The 21,375-nt window shown below is 44.5% G+C and overlaps 1 long non-coding RNA gene across 2 annotated transcripts; it reads left to right on the forward strand.

Moving 5' to 3' along the window:
* The first annotated feature begins 11,963 nt into the window (after positions 1 to 11,963).
* On the forward strand, positions 11,964 to 21,140 carry LOC309362504. Of its 2 annotated transcripts, XR_014164978.1 has the most exons (8): positions 11,964 to 12,090; positions 12,405 to 12,500; positions 13,515 to 13,658; positions 16,372 to 16,427; positions 18,179 to 18,386; positions 18,899 to 19,018; positions 19,441 to 19,499; positions 20,777 to 21,140. It is a non-coding gene; the product is annotated as an uncharacterized lncRNA (long non-coding RNA). The 2 variants fall into 2 exon arrangements; XR_014164979.1 differs by lacking the exon at positions 18,899 to 19,018 and having other exon boundaries at positions 11,967 to 12,090; positions 20,777 to 21,137.
* The last annotated feature ends 235 nt before the right edge of the window (positions 21,141 to 21,375 follow it).

A 21,375-nucleotide genomic window follows, 5' to 3' on the forward strand; every position in this document is an offset into this window, starting at 1 on the left:
TCTGAACAAATAAGCAAATAATAATTCATCTACTCATCCTCCAACTTATCTCTCTTTTTCCTTCAGAAGCACTAAAAAGAAAACACAAGGAGCCCAAAGCCCAGAGCTGCCACGTTGTGAACCTGCCTTTCATGTTTCTTGACAATGTCAAGACATTCCCTTCATTTTTGTTTTCCCCGAACTGTCACGGGTTGTCGCATTCCTCCGCTCATGCCCTTGATCGAAAAACTTTACTGAGCCTGAAGAAAGAATATGCTGGTTGTTATTGTGTTTGTTTATTGCTTTTGCTTCTTCTCCTGTTGGTTGTTATCGTGTTTATTTGTTGCTTTCCCTTTCCCTCTTGAGAGCATCAAGAATTATACTGTATGCTCATAGAAACATAGCAATGTATGCCTCTGGCCCAATCCACTCCCGGCATGCAACCCATGAGGGAAGGCAGTTTGTGGGTTGACCACAGAGCAATCCCACGTGCAAAAGCAGTTTTATAAACCGCTCTGAGGTGTGTGTTTTTTAAACAAAACAATCAAGCGGTGTATAGATTTTATGAAACAGATAATAAATAACTGCAAGCAGACCACACTTCTTTCCAAGTTGCCTTGTTTCGGGGAAGGCGGTTCGGCAACCTGTAGAAAATTTTATGGAGCCCTTGGACTGGTTGACGAGAGACAATGAACTCACGTCACTTGGTAAGATTTGCTGAGTGTCTATGCATAGTTTTTGTTTTTATTTTGAATACACATATTAAAAAAAACCCTGTATTTTCTTTTGCACGGTGTACATGCACCCAAACAGTTCCCAGAATTCCAGTGGGTTAGAGAGAGAGATGTGTTTTAAATATATGGTGTGGTTGTGACCTATGGCAGGGTAACAATGCCACAGGGTGAATGCTTTCATTTTAAAGATTTTAAGAATCTTTGGAGGGTTACTAAAGGCCCGTTGTTCACAGATTTTACACAGCCCTATAGTTATGCCCCACTCTAGGGAGAGGAAGGATGGGAAGTGCATTCTTATGAGTGGGTTGCTGGCAGCCGTCAGCTTGTGTTTACAGGCGCCTCAGCCAAGTGCTTTCTCCTGGTGACCCTTTTATCCTGACTAAGCCTGGTTTCCTGTATACATGCTGCACATTTATCCTCTCCCTCTCTCTTTCTTAGCCCCCCTCCTTTTCTCACTCATCTTCTTGCAGGGCATACTGCTTCCTTCTCATTTTTTCAACTCTACCTGTCAATCAGGCTCAGCAGCACTTTTGATTATTGAACTGTAAGGTGTCGGACTGAAAGCTCACCCTGGCTTCCCTCGCTTATACCACACAGAGGGCCAAGCAAGGCATTCTGGGTAAACATGTCATGGTGGCCTGACATTCCTGTTTTGAAAGGAAAAAGCTCCTTCAGGAGAACATAGGAAGGCAGCAGATTTATAGTTAAGCGTAGCAGTAGGGCCCCCACGCAGATGACGGTTTCCCCCTTTCCCCAAGTTCTTAGGATGCACCATTCAATTAGAGAATACCTTTAAAACATGGCTATAAGCAATGCCACTGCCACTGTTGAATTCTAGTATTTTAGTTTGTTGCATTGTTCCTGTTCTTCATTTCTCCTGCTCCCTTGTTAAACAATAGCGGCCATGACAATGCATTTAATCGGGACAGGTTTCCACAGCACAGCCAGTTTTTCATCAGACAGGAACAGGTCAGTATCGCACGGAACTTCATTCCTGCCAACAAGGTCAGATAGGATGCAAGTTTTTTATATGGCTCGCCACAAGATGCTGGTGACGCTACTGGTAGGAGTAAGATCTTGCAAGTGTGCAGAGAATTGCTTTGCTGAAGAGCTTTGCTTTGCTACTTAAAGGTAGAGTGACCCCTGACCATTAGGTCCAGTTGTGACCGACTCTGGGGTTGTGGCGCTCATCTCGCTTTACTGGCCGAGGGAGCCGGCGTACAGCTTCTGGGTCATGTGGCCAGCATGACTAAGCCGTTTCTGGTGAACTAGAGCAGCGCACAGAAACGCCGTTTACCTTCCCGCCGGAGCAGTACCTATTGATCTACTTGCACTTCGACATGCTTTCGAACTGCTAGGTTGGCAGGAGCAGGGACCGAGCAACGGGAGCTCACCCCATCACGGGGATTCGAACTGCCGACCTTCTGATAGGCAAGTCCTAGGCTGTGTGGTTTAACCCACAGCGCCACCCACATCCCTCTGCTTTGCTACTTAATTCCCCCTAAAATATCCCCAACAGGATCTGGGAAGTCTCCATTGTGACTGACCACTCTTCTTATGTATAGGGAGCTATTAAAATGAGCTCATGCAGCAATACAAAATCTCCAGTGCCACCAGTGTCCTGAGGGCACCCTGTCTTCATCTCCCCCCTTTCATTTATTTATTTTAGAAAATTTCCTAATGGTTTAATATTCAAAATAGTCTCAAAGTGATATATAAAGTAGAAATCAAATGCAATGCAAAAGAACTCAAAATGATATACAAAATAGAACTCAAATACAAATGAAAAAATCCTGTTGGAGTAACAGCCATATCCCTCAAGAAAGAATCCCAGCCCATCACTTTCATATGATTCAGGTCCTGTAATTTCACTGCTTTCCCAATATCTGGACATTATTAATTTTCTTACATTTATATCCCTCCTTTTCTTCCCCATCATGAGACTCAAAGTGGCATATGAGGTCTTCTAACCAAATCAGTCCAGAACTGCTTAGCTTCTCCAAGGTGGTGGCCTCATGCAGGCTGGCCTACTTAAACTGAATCTGGAGAAGACTGAATTACCTTTACACCATGGAACTTGTTAGGACTCCATCATTGGTGTGGTTTGGTCACCTCTAGATACTCAGCCATCTGAGTCTGAGTGTGCTCATGAATCCACTGCCAAATCTCAACACCCAGCTTGTATCTATGTGCATAAAAAGTAGACTGCATCCTTTTCTTTCCACGTCATACACAAATATCATTGGTTCCTCAGTAACCTTAGGATTAGTCTACTGCAGGGCTCTCCATGGGGATGTCCTTGATGAGGTTGTGGCCTACCTTCTGAAAGGCATGCTGGGAATGCATGACACCAGCCTCTGGCACCATCTTCTTATGGTTCATGGTCTCTCCAGGCTTCAATGTCATTCACTAGGACAGTGGCTCTCCAATGTTTCTATAGCAGATTGCTAGCAATAAAATGTTTGCTTTTCCTCAAAACCCCAAAATAGGTCCCTTGGCATTGTGGCTGTACATGATAGCCCCAATATATGCACTGCTGGAAGATCAGCTGTCCATCTGTAAAGCACTGTCCGCATGACCCAGAGCTGAGCCTTGTCCACCATTGGACAGGCGGGCTTGGAATCAATGCGCTAGCAAAGAGTTCAGTAGGACTCTTCCCATTTTCTTGTTTCTAATGATAGGGAAACAGAGGACAAAGATGTGGGTTCTCCAAAGCTGAGCACCCAGCCAGAAGCCGATGATTTTCTTATTCAAATCCTCGAGAGCATTTCTTGGAACAAACAGCATGAATGAGCAGTGCTGTTATTCCCCCAAAATGGCTATGCTGAGTGATAATTGTCAGGGCATTATTGGAGGGGGAGGGGAGAGAGAAAGAGAGGGAGAGGAGAGGAGAGGAAGGAGGATGCCACTTGTGAGTTATTCCCCTCTCTCCTTCACAAATAAACACAGATGCCAGAAAAGATCAGCCATCTCTGCACAATGCACGTCTTTCCTTCCCTCCCACTCGTCTTCTGCAGGGAGACTTGTTTTAGATGACAGCTGTGGGAAAATAAAGGGGAAATGCTTGAATATATGGAAGGCCAGGAGCAGCTGAAGATATTTAGACCCTCTAAAGCTACACACAGCACTTTCTATTGCCGGATTTGTTTTTGTTTAAAAAGGAGAGACGTGGGGAAGTCTGACATTGCTTGCCTAGGGTGCTTGAAGTTAGGTTGTTTTTTTGCCAAGCAAGCTAGAGGTCTTTTGCTAAACTCACACCTCCTGGATTCCATGAATGCCACTGGGAAGCCTGTCCATAGCCCTTTAGGTTAGTCAAAGTGGTTGTCTGCAAACCACTGCTGGTCCGTGAGCCATTGGCTGCTGGTCCACGGTAACTCCACCAAACCCCACGTTGAGTGGGATGCTTCAGGGACTAAATATGCAACTCGTCCCTGGCATGTTTGGAAAATTACCTGCCCACCACACCACATCAGATAGTTTGAGAAGCACTGCCTTAGGTTTCTTGTGATGGAGCTACTAAGCACTCCAATTTATCAAGCAGCTTAATCCTCTCTCCGCAGAGAACACTGGGAACTGTAGTTCTTTAAGGGCACTAGAAATCCTTAGCAGACAATTCCCAACCTCCTCAACAAATTCCACTTTGAATGATTCTTTGGAGCAAACCATGACAGTTTTGCTGGTATCCATTTAAGGGTGTATTGTAGATCTGTCTGTATGAGATTACTCTGTGGCATTTAGTCATTTTTCCTTAGAAAAAAAATTGCTTCAAATATACTGCCTTTCAAGAGTAGTGTCCTGGAAAGACCTCTTCCATGACCCTTTGTATAACCTTACAAAACAAATAATGTTAAATAGAGACCCACCTCCAAAAAAAATAAAATAAATCCACATCATATTTTTTACAGATTGTATGACAAGACTGGAAAGGACTTTGGAATTGTTATCTAGACATTCAGTCCAAATGGCTGTATCCGTGAAGTTGCTAATTCCTTAGCGATGAGTTATGGTGCATTCATCCATCCATCCATTCATCCATCCATTACAGAATGCCTCGGGGATCTCAGTTACCCGCAACCAATCCCATGAGGAATTATTCAGGAAATTGCTTATTAGGCTTTATGTCCACATCAGAACATGCTCTTGCAGAAAGTGAGGTCCAAGGCCCTCTGCAAGAACATATTGCCCTCCTTAGATGGTGAAGTGTCTGACTTCACTTCTTGCATGTTGAGGTCCCCAGGGCCACCCCAATAACTCACACATCACACAGAATTTTTGTTTAAAAAATTAAATTAAAAAATTAAAAAAATTGTGAGTGGTTGCTTAGGCATTGGTTGCGACTATCTGCCCCCACCATGGGGGACACGATGCGAAAGTTAGAATAGGGGAATACACTTGGGGGTAGCGACGGAGCAGGGAACCTGCCCTCACCCCAAATGCAACCAGGAGCTCATTGCTATGGCCCGAGCCCCCTTGACAGAGTGGACAAGCAATAGTTAGCCCCCAATTCCTTTAACGGAATCCCTCGCAGCACAGCCAATCCATGCCCCTCAACCAACCAAACCATAAACCAATGCCTAACCGCAACCTTACAAGTTGTGACGATTTGCTACGCAGTAGGCAAAAACCAAATGGCCCCAGCCAATCAGCCAAATGGACAAAATTCCTACTGGGCCCCTGCCCCAAGAGCAGACAACCCCATGACAGGCATAGCAAGGTCAAAGCGAACAACCCTAATTCTAGGGAGGGGGGACGGGCAATCCGATGCACGGGTGAAAAGAGGAAGCCCTAGCCTCGTGCAAGAGTTTTAGCATTTCTGGCTGTCAATCAACAAATGGCAACATTAACTTCTTCCCAACAAGAAGGGAAGCCCCAATCGCATCAGTGGCCAATGATCAATTAGCCCGCCCCCAACTTTGGAGTGTCCTGGCGGCCCCCACCGCAACACGTGCTCTCCATGAAGGAGAACACGCTTTTCCAAATGTGGTAAGTCAGCTCTGCTACATGAGGGTGTGTGTGTGTCCTCCTGCTCATTCTGTTGAGTAGAAAGTCCTGCCCTGTGGTGCCATTGCATATGTAGCATCATACATGAAGCAGGAGCAGGAGTCTCTTTGTGATGACATCATTTGCGCCACTTCCCCTCGTTCTCAAAGGCTAGTTAGCGTCTGCATCTGTGACCACCACCCTTTCTGCGCATCCAGCATAGAGCAGGCATCCCCAAACTCAGCCCTCCAGGTGTTTTGGGACTACAACTCCCATCCTCCCTGACCACTGGTCCTGTTAGCTAGAGATGATGGGAATTGTAGTCCCAAAACATTGGGAGAGCCGAGTTTGGGGGTGCCTGACATAGAGCAATGGAGAACAGAGGAAAGTGTGTGGAGGGGGAAGGAAAACACAAGCACCCTCCTCAAAAAAGCTGCCTATCCTCTCTTTTGTTTTCCCCTCCTCCTTCAAGGAGAGGAAGGAGAAGCACCATTATTTCAGAGCGACAACTTATCTAACTGCCTGCACGCCTATCAGCTACTGGTTTGTTTGCTCGTTTGTTTGTTTTGTGCGTTTGAAATCTTTCCCAGCCTCACACATAAAAGGATTTCTGTGCAGCTGAGATAAAGGAGCTTGAGATGGAGGTGGTTGGGTTCCAGCCGGAATAATCCAGCCGGCAAGTCCAAATGGCTCGTCTCCTGCAGCTATTGATTCTGTCCCGGACTCAGCACTGCTCACATGGCCATTGGCAGATGTTGTTGGGCTCCAACTCTCACCAGCCTCAGTGAACATGGCCAATAGCTGGGGCTGATGGGAGTTGGAGTCTGACAAGAGCTGGAGAGCCACATCACCTTGGTGCTATTCAAGTGTGTGTGAGAGAGAGAGAGGGGGGGGGAATAGTAATGGTGGAGAGGAACATGGGCTCCATTACAGTGCTACCCTGGCCTAAACTGGTTTAGCTTTCAAGGTTTCCACAAAGGGACCAATAGGAACTTTATTTTTGGAGTATACTCAGGAATCTCAAACAAGTCTCTACTCAGTTATCTGATGGAGTTGTAATTCCCAAGATTCCCTGAGGAAATAACCTAAGGGTGCTTCCAGACTGTCACTATTTTCTGGTGGGATTCAATCATATATTGGGAAATTCAGGTTGCACAGCTAAAGTGCATTGGGAGCTCTTGTGCAACAAACTTGCTTTCTTTCCCCTGCCCAAATCAGACTTTTTTTTCCTGCTGATGGGGAAATGTCTTGGAGAGTATGGGATAACAATTTCTTGAAGTAAAGTTGTCTATCCCCGTGGCAAACAAATTGAGATGAATGCTCAACAAACAGGTTGTCTGGAAGTGACCTAAATGGTTAAGCTTCTCCTTACAGACTTGATGTGGCCTCTCTCTCCATAATCCCAAGTCCATAAGAGTATATGTAAATATCTGTTTGTAAAAAAAAGATATATTAATGCACAGAAAGAAGGAAAAACAGAGACTGCATGAAGAATGGGTGCATGGTTTTCAGAGAAAAAGGCTTTGAAATGGGGAATGAGGGTGACTGCATTGCTTAGCAAGCCTCTTCCTTTGTCTTCTTTCTCCAGGCCAAGCACTCTGCTCCAGCTAGACACCTCAGATCAAGAAGAGATGCCCCTGCTGTTTGAGAGCAGATGTATCCATTTAGAAACCTCCAGGCTACCCAGCCACTATGCTCCAGTAGTTTGGTTTCTCCTGACCTTGGAATCCATTCTCCCTCTGGACTGCTGCCTGAAGGAGCTGTCATCATGGAGGTACTGAGCTCTTCACAACCCATTTACCCACTTTGGCCATATGTTGAAAGAGATGATCGCTGCAGGAAGGCTGTCCTGAAATGCTGCAATGCAATCCCAAGGCTCCAAGCAAGCCTTCTCTTTTTTAAAAATAAATAAACTGCAAGAGGCAGCACTCTGCGAAGGAGCAGGCATGATACGATTCAGTTGAAGGTCCCAAATTCAGTCCCCAGCATCTCCAGATAGGGCTATGAAAGATTCTCTGTCCAAAACCCTAGAGAGCCACTGCTACTGTAGGTGATATTGAGCCTATTTTCTTCTTCAGTTGGGCAACTGATGGGCAAAGGCAAAAACTAGGGGAAAGGAAATGGAATGGTGTTTCCAGATAAAAGAGTGTGGCTGGCAGGCATCCAGAATACTCCACATTGCAATATTTTGCTTCTGATAACCCTGGTACAGGTTACTGAACACGAAAGAGGAATCAAATATGCCATTGTAGGTGGAACATTCACATTGCAGACCTATTTGAGAAAAAGCCGATTCAAGCCCTAACCGTGAGTATTATCTTGGGCTCTGTGGCACTAAAATTGTTTCTGTGTTTTCTCAGGCTTAAGGAACATCCTCAAGGCTGATATGAGGCGACTTTGGTTGCTTGTTAAAAGTAATGGCTGCCTGTCAAGTGATGATGAGCAGAATAAATATTTGTATGCCAAAACATTGTTATCTTCCACCCTTGCTTCAGTTTTAAACATAAGCACCCCTCCAGATGACCTGTTTATTGAGCAATCGTTCTGATTTGCTTGCCCAAAGCTTATGCAGAGCTTAGATTACATCAAGCCTTTATCGAGCATTCATGCTGGTTTGTTTGTGGGGAGGTTATATGACATTGAGCAGCCATCCTGCAATCATCCTGATTTGTTTGTGAGGTGTTTACACATCCTCCTTTTGGTCCAAATCCAAAGCTGCGTCTGTGTTAGATGCAGCTGTAGTTGTTATGTTATTATTTAATGGATTTCTAGTCTGCCAGGGAAACATACAAATACACGTGCGCAATCACACACCCAGTCCCACGAAGACACATTTTACACACACACACAGGCATTGCAAAGGTTAAAGGATGCGTCAGAGTGGGGGCAGGGGGCAGGGAACAAACAAGGCTGTGGGCTGGAAGAGGGAGGAAGATGGAGGTTAAGGGGAGGGTTAAAATTGTTATGCCAAGTGCTGGGAAGAGGGAGAACTGGTGAGATTTAGGGATGAGAAGGGGAGAAAGAACATGCCTCTAGTCTAACACAACATCTTTAACAGTCTTGCAAAAACTTGTCATCTGTCTCCAGCCACAGCTTGGATGAGAGGGCAGGTTAGCCCACCCAACCTAATGGTTTCTCTGCAGACTTGCTTGACCCATCAATCCCTTAAGCATTGGATAAAATGGTGTACTCAGACAAGTTGCAAAATGACACCTGCCACTTTCAAAATATTAATTGAGAATCAATTTTTACAATAATAAAGAGAACCAAGGAAATGTCTGGACTGTAGCATCTCCACCCCCATCGTCCAGCCCAGACACTGAGGTCCACCTTCGAGGGCCTTCTGGTGGTTCTCACTGTAAGAAGTGAAATTACTGGGAACCAGGCAAAGGGCTTTCTCGGTAGTCACACCCACTCTATGGAATGCCCTCCCAGCAGAGGTCAAAGAGTTAAACAACCATATAACTTTTCATAGACATCTGAAGGCAGCTCTGTTTCAGGAAGCTTTTAATGCTTAATGCCCCCCTTCCTTTCCCTCTGTATTTTTGTAGGAAACTGCCCAGAGTGGCTGGGGCAACCTGGGGCTACTAGGCTGGGGCTACTACTACTGCTACTGCTACTATTACTATTACTACTACTAAATATAGCATCAAGGTCCAAGTATGGGATGGGGGGCATATTTTATCAGTGTCCAGAATGAATGTGGTGGGTCTGGGCTGCAAGCATATGACCTTGTAGGAAAAAATCCCTCAACCACCAAGTTGAAGGTTTGTAGATCAGCGGCAGACCACATGCCTGAGATGCAGAAGGTCGCAGGTTCAATCCCTGGCATCTCCAGGTGGGGCTGAGAAAGATTCCTTTTCACAAGGCATAATGCATAAAAGTACCAATAAAATGTAACTGTGTACCAATTTGCCTTCAGCATTGCTACATTTTGAGGGTATGCTATGCAAAATCCATTTCCATATACATATAGTAATGTAGAATAGCCAAGTTTATACCTTCTTGTTTGGTTGGTCAGATATGGATGAGTTGCTAAAGAGTCCTGCTTACAGGTGACTTTCTAAATTATTAATAAAAAAAAAGCTCAATCTAAATTTTATTTGCTGGTGATGTCCTTCAGCAGGGATGTAGTAAGACTGTTCATTTCATTTCCCCTTGAAATGTTAGCCAAGGGCTGCTGCTAAAAGTTTGTGTGTGGCTGGAGCACCCCCTAGTGGAAAAGTGTACTCAAGCTTCAAGCAGCAGAATTTGGACAAAATATTCCAGAATCAGGAAAAGGTACATTTCCAAATAGATGCACTGTATATCCTGAGGGGCCTGATTTGCTTGCTGGTTCATCATTTAATGCTGCCAGTGGTCTTCTTAACTGGATGCCTCAAATAGCTTCACCTTCCACTGCCATCTCTGCCACTCTGCCACTTACCATATCCCTACCTACGGTACCTTTAGATGGGGCCAAGGCACACTTCACTATCCCCATGGGGATGCTGCTGGGAGAGTGGGGAACAGCCTACCTATGGCAAGAGATTCCTGTCCTGGGTGGAATATATTATTTCACTTGGATCTCCAATCATTATGAAGCTCTACATCCTAATTCCACCACTGCAGGAAAGTTACGAGGTATGGAGATGTACAGCAATAATAATACAGTGGTACCTCAGGTTACATACGCTTCAGGTTACATACGCTTCAGGTTACAGACTCCGCTAACCCAGAAATAGTGCTTCAGTGGTGGTTTTGTAGGCATCCAGTAGTCTTGTTGGAATAATCCAACAGGCCTAGATTATTTCCGGACTTGGAACTCCACACTAGGTTCTTCTTACCCCAGACATTGTAATTGGTGATGTGGAGGGAAGAAAGCTGTACTCTTCCTCTGCTATGTGGAAGTGAAGTCCATTAATAACATGCATGGGCTCATTTATTGATGCATATACAGTGGTACCTCGGGTTACATATGCTTCAGGTTACAGACTCCGCTAACCCAGATATAGTTCTTCAGGTTAAGAACTTTGCTTCAGGATGAGAACAGAAATCGTGCTCCGGCGGCGAGGCAGCAGCAAGGAGGCCTCATTAGCTAAAGTGGTGCTTCAGGTTAAGAACAGTTTCAGGTTAAGAACGGACCTCCGGAACAAATTAAGTACTTAACCCGAGGTACCACTGTAATATCAAGCCATAGGATAAGTAATACATGCTCTTGCTGGGATGAGGAACACCCAGTCCTGCCCAAGTGTATGCTTTAACCAACACCCTCGTGGCAAATGCAGTGTGCTCCAGCCTTTAAATTCTGTGTTATGTAATGAGTTCACAGTGCAGGAGCTAAAGCAAGCAGGGCGAGTGGAATACCTGTGACTACCCATATGCTATTGGGCTCCAGGTCTCATCATCCCTGGTCACTGGCCCCACAGGCTAGGGCTGCTGGGAGCTGGCAGGCCACACATATTCCATCCCTGAGCTTAAGAAATGCAAAATGATACAACTAGGCAGTGTGAATTAATGGTTAGAGTGCTGGTCTCTGAATACCAGTTTCTGGAAACGACAGGAGCGGAGAATGCTCTTGTGCTTGTGAATTTCCCACCGGCATCTGACTAGCCTCTTTGAGAACTAGAAGGATGCTGGACTTGAAGGGTCTTTAGTCTGATCAAGTGGGACTCTTTTTATTCGTGAACGTTCCTTTCCAACAACTTGAAAATGAAAGAAAGGCTACCCTGCCCAAACTGCAGAACCTAGTGCCCATTCACTGGAGAATGTGCCCCCTCCATATTCAGAAGCGTTTACTTTTGAGTAAATATGCAAAGATTGCATTTAAGTCCACATTGCAGTCACTGGGACTCACTCTGAATAAGCATGATTCGTTGATTTGTGTAGTAAGGACGTCTGTGCCTAAAGTAACAATTATACAAAATAATAATTGTACAAAACAGTAATTGTTCAATTATGAATATTTAGTTTTTGCTAAAGGGAAAAGCAAACTCGACTCTGATGAATCACACATGCTGTTCCTGTCATTTGCACCGCGGTATCTGCTTACGCAGGATCATAAACGCTCTTACTCAGAAGTAAGCCTCAATGATCTTCTTATAACAGGTCTTTCTCTTTCGTTTTTAGTGCATTTAGGGTCTGCCCAAAGGAGGAGGCAAGTTCTGAAACGACAGTGAGGCTGTTTTTCTGCAGGCTGCATTAATTAAACTACAGTTCAGTGAAAAGCACTCGAGACTACAGTATTTGCATCTGAACTGAAGCGGAGGATTTAAGTTATAAAAAACTACATTTCCCGAAAGAGCTTTCGGTCTCGCGAGAGGAGCTCTTCCCCCGCCCGCGGGAAACCTCGGTCAAAGTTTGCGCAGGCGCTTCTGCTTTCTCTTTCCTCGCTACCGGCTTCAGAGGTGCAGTGATGGTGAGTAACGCGGACTCTTTCCGTAGGATCCCTTGTAATCCTCTACGGCTGCCGCTCCTAAGCAGAAGTGAACTTGTGATATGTGTCCCGGGGGCGCTTGTGTACAGCCAGGAACATTTATTTATTGGTTGGCTCCTTTCTGTCTTAGCTTTTTTTGTGATTCTAACTGCCTCCCCCCCCCCGACTCTACACGGGCTGTTGGTGCGTAGCAGGCCAGTAAAGTGAGCCTCTCCCCTGTAGGCTGAGAAAGACGAGTGTATTGATGAGTTGCACAGCCTTAAACGTTTTGAATCGCATCCTTTATTTTCTTGCAGGAGAAGAACACGAGAGGAGGGCGAGTATGGAGCCACTCCGGCCTGTGCTTTACGAGCCTCTGGTCCCAATTGGAGCAAGTTGGTTTATTTAAAGGGGTGTGTATTTTGGGGTGCATATTGTACTGGTTGCAGAAAGTTGAGGGGAGAGAGCAGGGAATTGCAAAAACTAACCATGGATTTGTTTGCATTCCTGCGTGAAATATACATAAGGTCTTTTTGTATAGGTGAGGTTGGTCGAGGATTCTTTTAAGTACAGTACCGAGAAGTTACAGATCCTATAAGTTCCTCTTCACTCCCTGTCCTCATGCATTTTCTGTGAAGGGTGTGGAGCCCCTTGTCTACATTCCTGCCCATCCTGGCTCCAATTTCATGTGGTTGGCAAGGGTTTAGAAGGGGATGGCCAACTCTTGGCTCCAGCTTGCTTGTTTTCGATTGCCAGCATGTGGTCCCCAACAAATTATTGTAAGATTTATTTGCAATATTAATATTCTGCCCTCCCTTCTAAAGGAGCTCAGGGGAGACAAAACAGATGCAGCCAGTAGGTGCTGAAAAAAACCACAGAGAGGGCACCTGTCTAATATTCAAGTGAAGGAAATTTCAAAGAGAAGGTGCCACCACACTAAATGTCCATGCCAGCAGATCTCCTGGTAAGATGGGATCTGCAGGAGGCCCTCGCCTGCAGAGGCAGTGATCCATTGGGTATAGATATAGATACTGGTCTGATACAGAGTAGACACACTGAAATTAATGGAGCCAACTTAGTCATGTGTTTTATTTTCTGTGGGTCTACTCTGTATCTGGCCAGCACTGGATACCTACCACCCCTTGAAGTTAAGGGGGGAAATGCCCACCCCAAGTACCGGTAGGTTTTGTGCGTTGTCCGCTAGATGTCACCACTAGGAAGAGAAATGAAGTTGCTTTTACCATGTGCATTTTGCCAGAGTTGTCTAGAGCTGAGCTTGCGATGATATAAAGTTATCCCTGTCTGAAAAGGAAATCTTTCTCATTGTGGAGTTGTGAATTCTGAAGCTCAGCTCTAGGGAAATCTGAAAGCCGCAGAATAGCTGAATTGTACAGCTGTCCCTAACCTTGCATTTCTCCCGTTCTCAGGCTGCATGTGACTTTTCAATCAAACCGGTCAAGAAGATGCAAAGTTTCTTTGTGTTGAGATATAAACACCTGAGACCACTTCCCTTGAAAAGAAACGAAGCCAGTGTTAGGCATGGTGTGGTCATCTGATTCATATGCACAATGGTAAGTGTGTACCTGCAGTCTTGTTGGTTGCTTGATTCATTTCTTTATGGTTGCAGGTATAAAATCCCATGAGCCTGACTGATACGATATGAGACTTTGTCTAAGTTCTGTCTACTCCTGCATGTGACTTCCTCAGAAGAGTGTGTACACAGTTGCTATTGTGGAATCCAAATTAGTACTTTTGCACACAGAAGGTCCCACGTTCAAGCCACTTAAAAGGGAATTTTAATAAATAATGAAATAATAATAAAGTCTTGCAATGTGCTAAAATGAGGAAGGCTACTAGAATGCCCAGATTCCTATAGGGTTATAGTGAATTTCCGAATGGCAATTGGAATGAATTACCGTATTTTTTGCTCTATAAGACGCACCAGACCACGAGACGCACCTAGTTTTTGGAGGAGGAAAACAAGAAGAAAAAAAATACTCTGAATCTCAGAAGCCAGAACAGGAAGAGGGATCGCTGCACAGTGAAAGCCTCAATCCCTCTTGCTGTTCTGGCTTCTGGGATAGCTGCGCAGCCGGCATTCGCTCCATAAGACGCACACACATTTCCCCTTACTTTTTAGGAGGAAAAAAGTGAGTCTTATAGAGCAAAAAATACGGTAATCAAATGTGATTAGTTGTTTACACACTGACTATTGATGATGATGATGATTATTATTATTTTGGGGTGGGTAGGTGACAGTCTTTAAATGTCAAAAGATTGCCCTTCCAAATGGTCACTGGCATAGGTTGTATCTTGTTAAATCTCTCCTACCCTTTGTTGCATAAAATACCAAGTGCATTGTCAAGTGTTTGTAGGGGTGAGTTGGATACTTTGACACACCTATCCCCATTTTGCAACTCTCTTGATTGCAGGTGAGGGTAGAAATGACTGGAGGTGATTGGGCAGCATACAACCTTTGCCCAATGCCTTCCTGTGGCCATTTGGAAGGGCAGTAGTTTTCTGCTTGGTCATTTTGGCCCCTGAAAATCACTACATAGGCAACACATCCCTCTTGACTTGATGCATTCCGGTAGTCATTCAGAAATTCAGCACGTCCCTAAAATCTGCCCAACACCAGTCAGATAAACAATGCTGGGCTAGATGTATTGATGATCTGATTCAATATAAGATAGCTTCATGTTGAAATAGTTGTCCTTCATCTCCATGACATTGCTTGTGCAAAGTTGGGATTCCAACAAGCACCCCTAGGACATGTAAAATACTTTGGTGGGCTGCATGTTTCTTGCAGAGTGTTAAGTATGCACACACACAAAAATGTAAGGGATTTCCCCCCCCCCCCCCTGTAAAAGAAGGTGTGCTTTGTCTGCTGGACCACATTGTTTGAATGCTCTGAAGCAAGTAAAGATGAATTCGCTAATATAGTGGAAATTTGATGCTGCTCTTCACATGCAGATGAACACAATGGCAACAGTTTGGTATGCTGCATCTAGCAGATTATCATCTAGGGTCATTCCTGGGGAAGAGTGAGGGTCAAGCTAAATGTGACTTAGAGCACTTTTTAAAAAAATTCAGGGGTTTTTTGTGACAGCCTACAATTTTTTGTTGACAAAGCAGCCAGGGGCTGCAGAGGAATCCAGATGAGGATTGGGAAAGAGGTTTAACCTTTACCACCTTGCACTATTTTCCCAACTTTAAATATTTTTAAAAATTGTGACATAATAGCTTTGTGTATAGGGTGGTTTTGAGTGGGGGGGAGTTGGTTGGGGGAATTTTCACTTGGAAAATGACATTGAGGAAAGCATTAACCACCCATGGCCCTGCAATTGTTTTTGTAAACAAAGATGTTGACAGTTGCAAGCACATGATTAAGAAATGTGCTTAAAGTCACGTCTACTTTCATCTGGAGCTGGACAGACGTGTCAGTGATGAATCCAGTTGAGGAAAGCAGATGGTGGATTAACTGTCAAAGTACTACTGCTCAAATATGTTTTGGAAGACAAGCTTTAGGCCTGATTCAGACACAGCAGTAATCTACGACTTGCTGCTATCCCATGTGAAGATGTGAAGATGAGCTGTGGGTTTGCACACATCCCCATTCTTTTGTGGCACACCTTCCCAACATAATGGGAACTGTGGTTAGTTTAAAAGTAGATGCATCTGATCTCTTTTCAGCAGCAAAAGGAAGAGGGAGGGAGAAGTGTGCAAGCCGAAGACTTGCCATGGCTTGTTTGCGTCACTGCATTCGCTTGCAATATGTTTGCTGTAGAACTGGAAGTAGGCTTGTTGGTTGAGTAGATTGCAATAAGAAATATATGATACTTTGGTGGTATTTGAAGTTCTTAAAATGCCCATTAGAATCCTGTTACGTGAACCTTAGTAAGCCAGAAATCCCAGTTATCTCAAATTGTGTGTACAACACCACCCCAACGTATGTGAACTGTAATGTCTGGTTTTCTAAATGTCTTGTTTATCCCAGGACTGAAATGAGGCTGCTGAATTCACTAGAATTAAATGTGGGTCTTGATTTAATTCTGCATTGTCCTCATTTTGCACAAAACAGATGAATTCTCAAAGACAAGATCGTATTTTTTATCTAGTAACAAGATGAAGCCTTTTCCCTCCAAACTGGACTCTTGTTCCTTTTGAATAATAAATTGTCATGGGGATTGTGATTCAGTTGTTATTCAAGAAAATTGTCTGAAACCAGTGTGCAAGTTTTAAAAGCAAAATGAAGAAATAAAATTGATATGTTTGGCTCCACAGGATGCAGACCATTTGCCTCTGGACTCAGAAGTACAGTTTGGAAACAGCTGCTCAGGGTAAGGAGCTCAGGGTAATGCTTATTCATTTGTTTGGCTTTTGACAAATTTGCTAATCCCTTCATGTCAGTGGAATGTGAGTTGCCAAGGTCCAGACTCCCTCATTTCAGTGAAGCCTGAGAAGTTATGACTGGATGGGGTTTAGGTTTTGGCCTCTAAATCAAGTGTAAATGCTTATTTGTGACATTTTAAGCAATGCAAGTGGTTGGAAATAATACTAGTCAAATTCCACCATTCTGTCCACAACGTCACATGACTGAAAAATCCTGGGCAGGACTTGCTTGTTTGATAGAAATGGCAAGGGCTTAAAGGTTACCCTGATTTAATGCCTCAACGTTAAGCCAGCGGCCTCCATATTTTAAACACTTCCATATTCAGATAATAATGTGACCCAAGCAAAGAATAGGGGAGGTGGACTTGAGGGTGCTGGCCTTGTGTATACTGGTATGTAGCCTTGGAGGAAAGATTGAATATATTTTAGCCACCACAGAAAAACAGTTGAAGAACTTACAGCTTTTTTGGATCAGTCCTGATGTTGGCTTTTTCGTCTGTCACACTCCTAAAAGCCTGTGATGTGATGTTATCCCTGTCTGAAAACTCAGCTATGAGGGAAAATAAATATCCACTGAGGCTTGCCCGCTTTGCCATCTCACAGTTGTCTTCAGCAGGAGTGATTTCTTTTTGAGATAGGTGTGACCGCTCTATCCTTCCCGCAGCATCGTGATTCAAAATTCAGCTGTTGAGCTACATTTTCCAGTAGTTTCTTTCTCTGGCATTGATTTGGGATGGAAGGGTTTCTGAAAGTGGGCCTTTAGCGACACCAATTCCCTTCTGGAGGCTATTACAGTAGCTACAGGGTACTCCAGAGATGCCAGTCGAAGGGAGAACAATCTTTCGTCTACTTTTAAAGTTTCTTGAATCTGCTAGAGATTCATATATCTGAAGCTGGTATCAGAGGCAAAGAGTTAATGTATGCTTGGCTGGGAACAGGATAGACAAAACTGAATGTTCCTTGTGCCAGTATTTTGACATAGATGGAGGAGCTGCCTGGCCTCCTTGCAGCACTAAAATCATTGGAGCAAAAAGAAAATGCCATTTTTCTACTGCCGCTTTTATTGTGTTGTTGACTGGAAGGAGAGGCCTTGGCTCAGCAGCACGAGAGATGCCTTTTGTTTGAGAACTCTGGAGAGTTGTTGCCAGTCAAAGCACACAACCCTGGGATTGATATAAGACAGCTTCATATTCAATATGTTTGTCCTGAAAACAAAATTGATCGGCTTTACAGTGTCGTGTCTTCAGGGTCACAGAGGCCTTTTCTGCATCTGCTTGTCTACCATAAAACTCTGGAGCATTGTAGGGGGTTCTGGAGAATAAACTCTTCACATGGGGGGGGGTGCTGCTCTAACTGTTGAGCCTCTCTGCCACCCTGAACAAACGACATGCACAAACACCCAACATTTCCCTGTGGCTGCACAGGCTGGTAATGTTGATGAGCCTATTGTTTTCCTGCATAGACTTTCCACCATCACTGAACCTCTCCCTGTGAACCTTCTGGTAAGCTGTCAGGGTGTCCTGAACATAGTTTGCATCCTCTATGGCTGGGGGAGAGTAGTAGGGGTGGCATTGGTGGATGGGCACGACACTTAAGTACGGAGCGCTCTTTCCACAGTTATGCATATAGCAAGCGGTTGTTACTTTCTCATTGGAGAAGAGGCCTTGTTGATCACCTCATTCCCTCTGGTCTTTTACAGTTACAGCTAAGAGGCAAAAAAATGATGGGGAGAAATAGACCAGCTTTTCCATCATGCAGTGATGTCTTTTCCTGCAAAGAGGGTGAAGCTTCCTTGGAATCATACAATCCCTTCCGCCATGATATTATAGGACAGAAGTAGAGGGTTCTCTTGTTTTGCCTTGGAACTTTGCCTGCAAGTTGCCTCTCCATTAACTGCAAAAGCCCTGGTAAGCAGTGTGTTCCTGCTTTTTTTGCTTCTCAAAAAAATCCCTCTTGGGATATGATTGCTGTTGTTTCTTTTCTCTCTACACCCCCCCCTCCCGCTTATGTGAAAAGGGAGTAGTGACCATTTGCCTGGGGAATAATAAAAGCCCATCAGCCAAGCTTTCTGTTAGGACTCTCACCCAGCAGTAGGCGGGCGAGTAGAAGACTCTGTATGCACATCTTTGCAGAGGGAAGAGCGACAGTTTTGTTAAAGCAAATGCCATGCCTGATGCAAACGCCTTGCAGTGATGCCCTGAACATAATCGCTCTTGTTGTGCCATGTGTAGGTGTCTTAAATGTCACATTATTGGCACAGTCTCAGGGCTCAGAGGGTGTAATCGGTTGAGGGATATAAAGACTAAAACTGTTAACTCTTTATAGACCGCATGCACCACACAAGTGGAGTCAGACTTTTGTAAGGTGCAAGAAGTGCTGGTGTCAAGTTAGTAAGGGAGTTTTGGATCGCTCTTTACAGCATCCAAGCAATAGCATCTCACACACATGATAGCACAGAGAGGGTGACAAAACATCTGTCAAAGAGTGACAGATGAATGTCTGTGGGCAACATGGATGCCGAAGCATTTCTATATGACAGGTATGTCCAAAGTCCATCTCAGGGGGCCTAATCCGGCCCACCAGTCAGTTTAATCCAGCCCCTGTGGCAGTTTATTTCGTAGGGTAAAACACTCAACAACTTTGTTCAGCCCCCACGGCCCTTCAATTCATCAAATCTGGCCCTCTTTGAAAAAGTTTGGACACCACTGCTATATGTCGTAAAGATAGTTTGAGGGAAATAACAAGCAAATAGTTTGAGGATGAAACAGGGTTTTTTATTATTAAAAAAAAGCAACACATTCCTTGAGGCCATTTAGCTCTGCTTTTGCTGTTAATGTTTAGTGATCTTTTTATGGTTTTACTGCCTACGTTGAGAAACTTCTGGGTTTTGGTGTTCTTTCACATTGAGCACAAAAAACCTGAAGGGCAAGGTAAAAACGAAGAACCTTTATTTTGCTACAGGTGCAGCTGTAAGAGAAGAATGCATTTCAAGAACGGAGGAGTTTTTTTATTATGGGTAAGTAAGCTGGACTATTTCTGTTTTCATGACCAAAAATAACTGGTTGAAGGACTCCATTTCATAGCTAATGTTTTTTGCAGCTCTTGGTCCTTGGCTGTGTTGCCCATTCAGATTTCACTGCTAGACTTTTATGTTGGTCTCTGAAAATACCATTAGCTTTCTTTGCAGCAGTCCTTGATCTCTGGCAGGTCCCCTGTCCCCCTACCTGGGGGGCCTTTCTGGTTTCCTTTTCAGCCTGAAATCATGTAGTGTTTGACCAAGTGCTGCTAGTAATACACTGTACTCAAGTAGCATGTTGTAGAAATTAAACGGCCTGTTGTGTTAAGCAGTTTTCAGTGGGGATGCTTTGCTTTGGTCCACCACTTGGATTTTACTAGGAGCAAAGCACTTGGTTGCATCTTCAGCCCTTTTATGAGCAGTCCATAAGGATGGTGCTGGCTGCTCCACCTGTTTTCTCTTTCCCCCAAATGAAGAGGCAGAACAGTGCGGCTGCAGCAACATAAACACCTGCAGTAGCAGCAGAGGTTGGACTGGGGTAAAAAAATAAGAAGCAACCTTGCTAGGTCAGAACCGAGGGCCCATCTAGTCTACCTACCAGCAGCCAGTGAGATGCTTCAGGAGGCTCATGCCAGATGTGGGTAGCCTTCCTCTGTCCTCTACAAGATATTGCTTTGCTGGCTGTTCACGTATGAATTAGTTTTCCTGGCAAACAACTGCTGCTAGTCCTAGTTTCCTTGAACGTCTCTAAATCAAACTATCGTGTCAGTCTGCATTGAGAGAGAGTGTAGTAGAGTGGTACCTCGGGTTAAGAACTTAATTCGTTCTGGAGGTACGTTCTTAACCTGAAACTGTTCTTAACCTGAGGTACCAGTTTAGCTAATGGGGCCTCCTGCCGCTGCCGTGCGATTTCTGTTCTCATCCTGAAGCAAAGCTCTTAACCCGAGGTACTATTTCTGGGTTAGCAGAGTCTGTAACCTGAAGCGTCTGTAACCCGAGGTACAACACCACGTGTTGAAGAAGGCTGCCTTTTTGTTAGCTCTGAACATAATGCCAAAGGGCTTCATTGCTGCCCATGAAGGAAGGAGCCCAGCCACAGAGATATGGGGTGAATCCTTTCTGCCCTGCTGCCTATGGGCCTCTATGCAAGCTGCTGGAGCTCATGAGATCAAGTGGTTCCAACACAGCTCTTCTGGCTTCATTCTCTTTTACTAGCCTTATTCTTTCAGAGCCATCATTTTTTGATTCGTCTCCTCTGCCATCGTTTTATACATTTTACAGGTGCTGGCTTTTAAGCAGAAGGGCCTGGAAGTGCCGAGCCACCCAGAAGGGGTTTTCCTGCATTGAACAAGAAAGCAAACTTGATCAGCAGTGGTGGAAAAGTGCAGTCTGCCTTGGTAGTGAACCTTAAAGGAGGAAGCCATGGATTCTAAAGTAGCGTATCCAGCGTAGCTGAGCAGTTAGAGGTTTGGACTAGTCCATGAAGCTCACCAAGTGACCTTGGGCCACTCACTGCCTCTCAAGTTAACCTACCTCACAGGGATGTGAGGATAAAACGGGGGAGGGATAACCATGCACTTTTTCCACATCCTTGGAAAAAGAGAAGTAAAATAAGAATAATAAAATCTTTCCCCCAACAAAAAAAAATTTCCCTCCTGGTGTGTGATGATTGTGGGAACAAGTGGGAAAGGTAGTGTTTGTTTTTCAGCCCTAAAGTTCTTTCACCTCTAAAGCAAGATTTTCATGTTTACTCAAAAGTAAGTCCTACTATTTTCAATAGTGTTTGCTTCCAGGTATGCATGCATAGGAATTCAACCTTAATAACTTAACACTGATAGCAAGGTAGGCATCAGAACTGTTACATGGCAAGTGGTCTTCAG

This window comes from Podarcis melisellensis (genome assembly GCF_964234715.1).
Source record: "Podarcis melisellensis genome assembly, chromosome: 2".
Lineage (NCBI taxonomy): Eukaryota > Metazoa > Chordata > Lepidosauria > Squamata > Lacertidae > Podarcis > Podarcis melisellensis.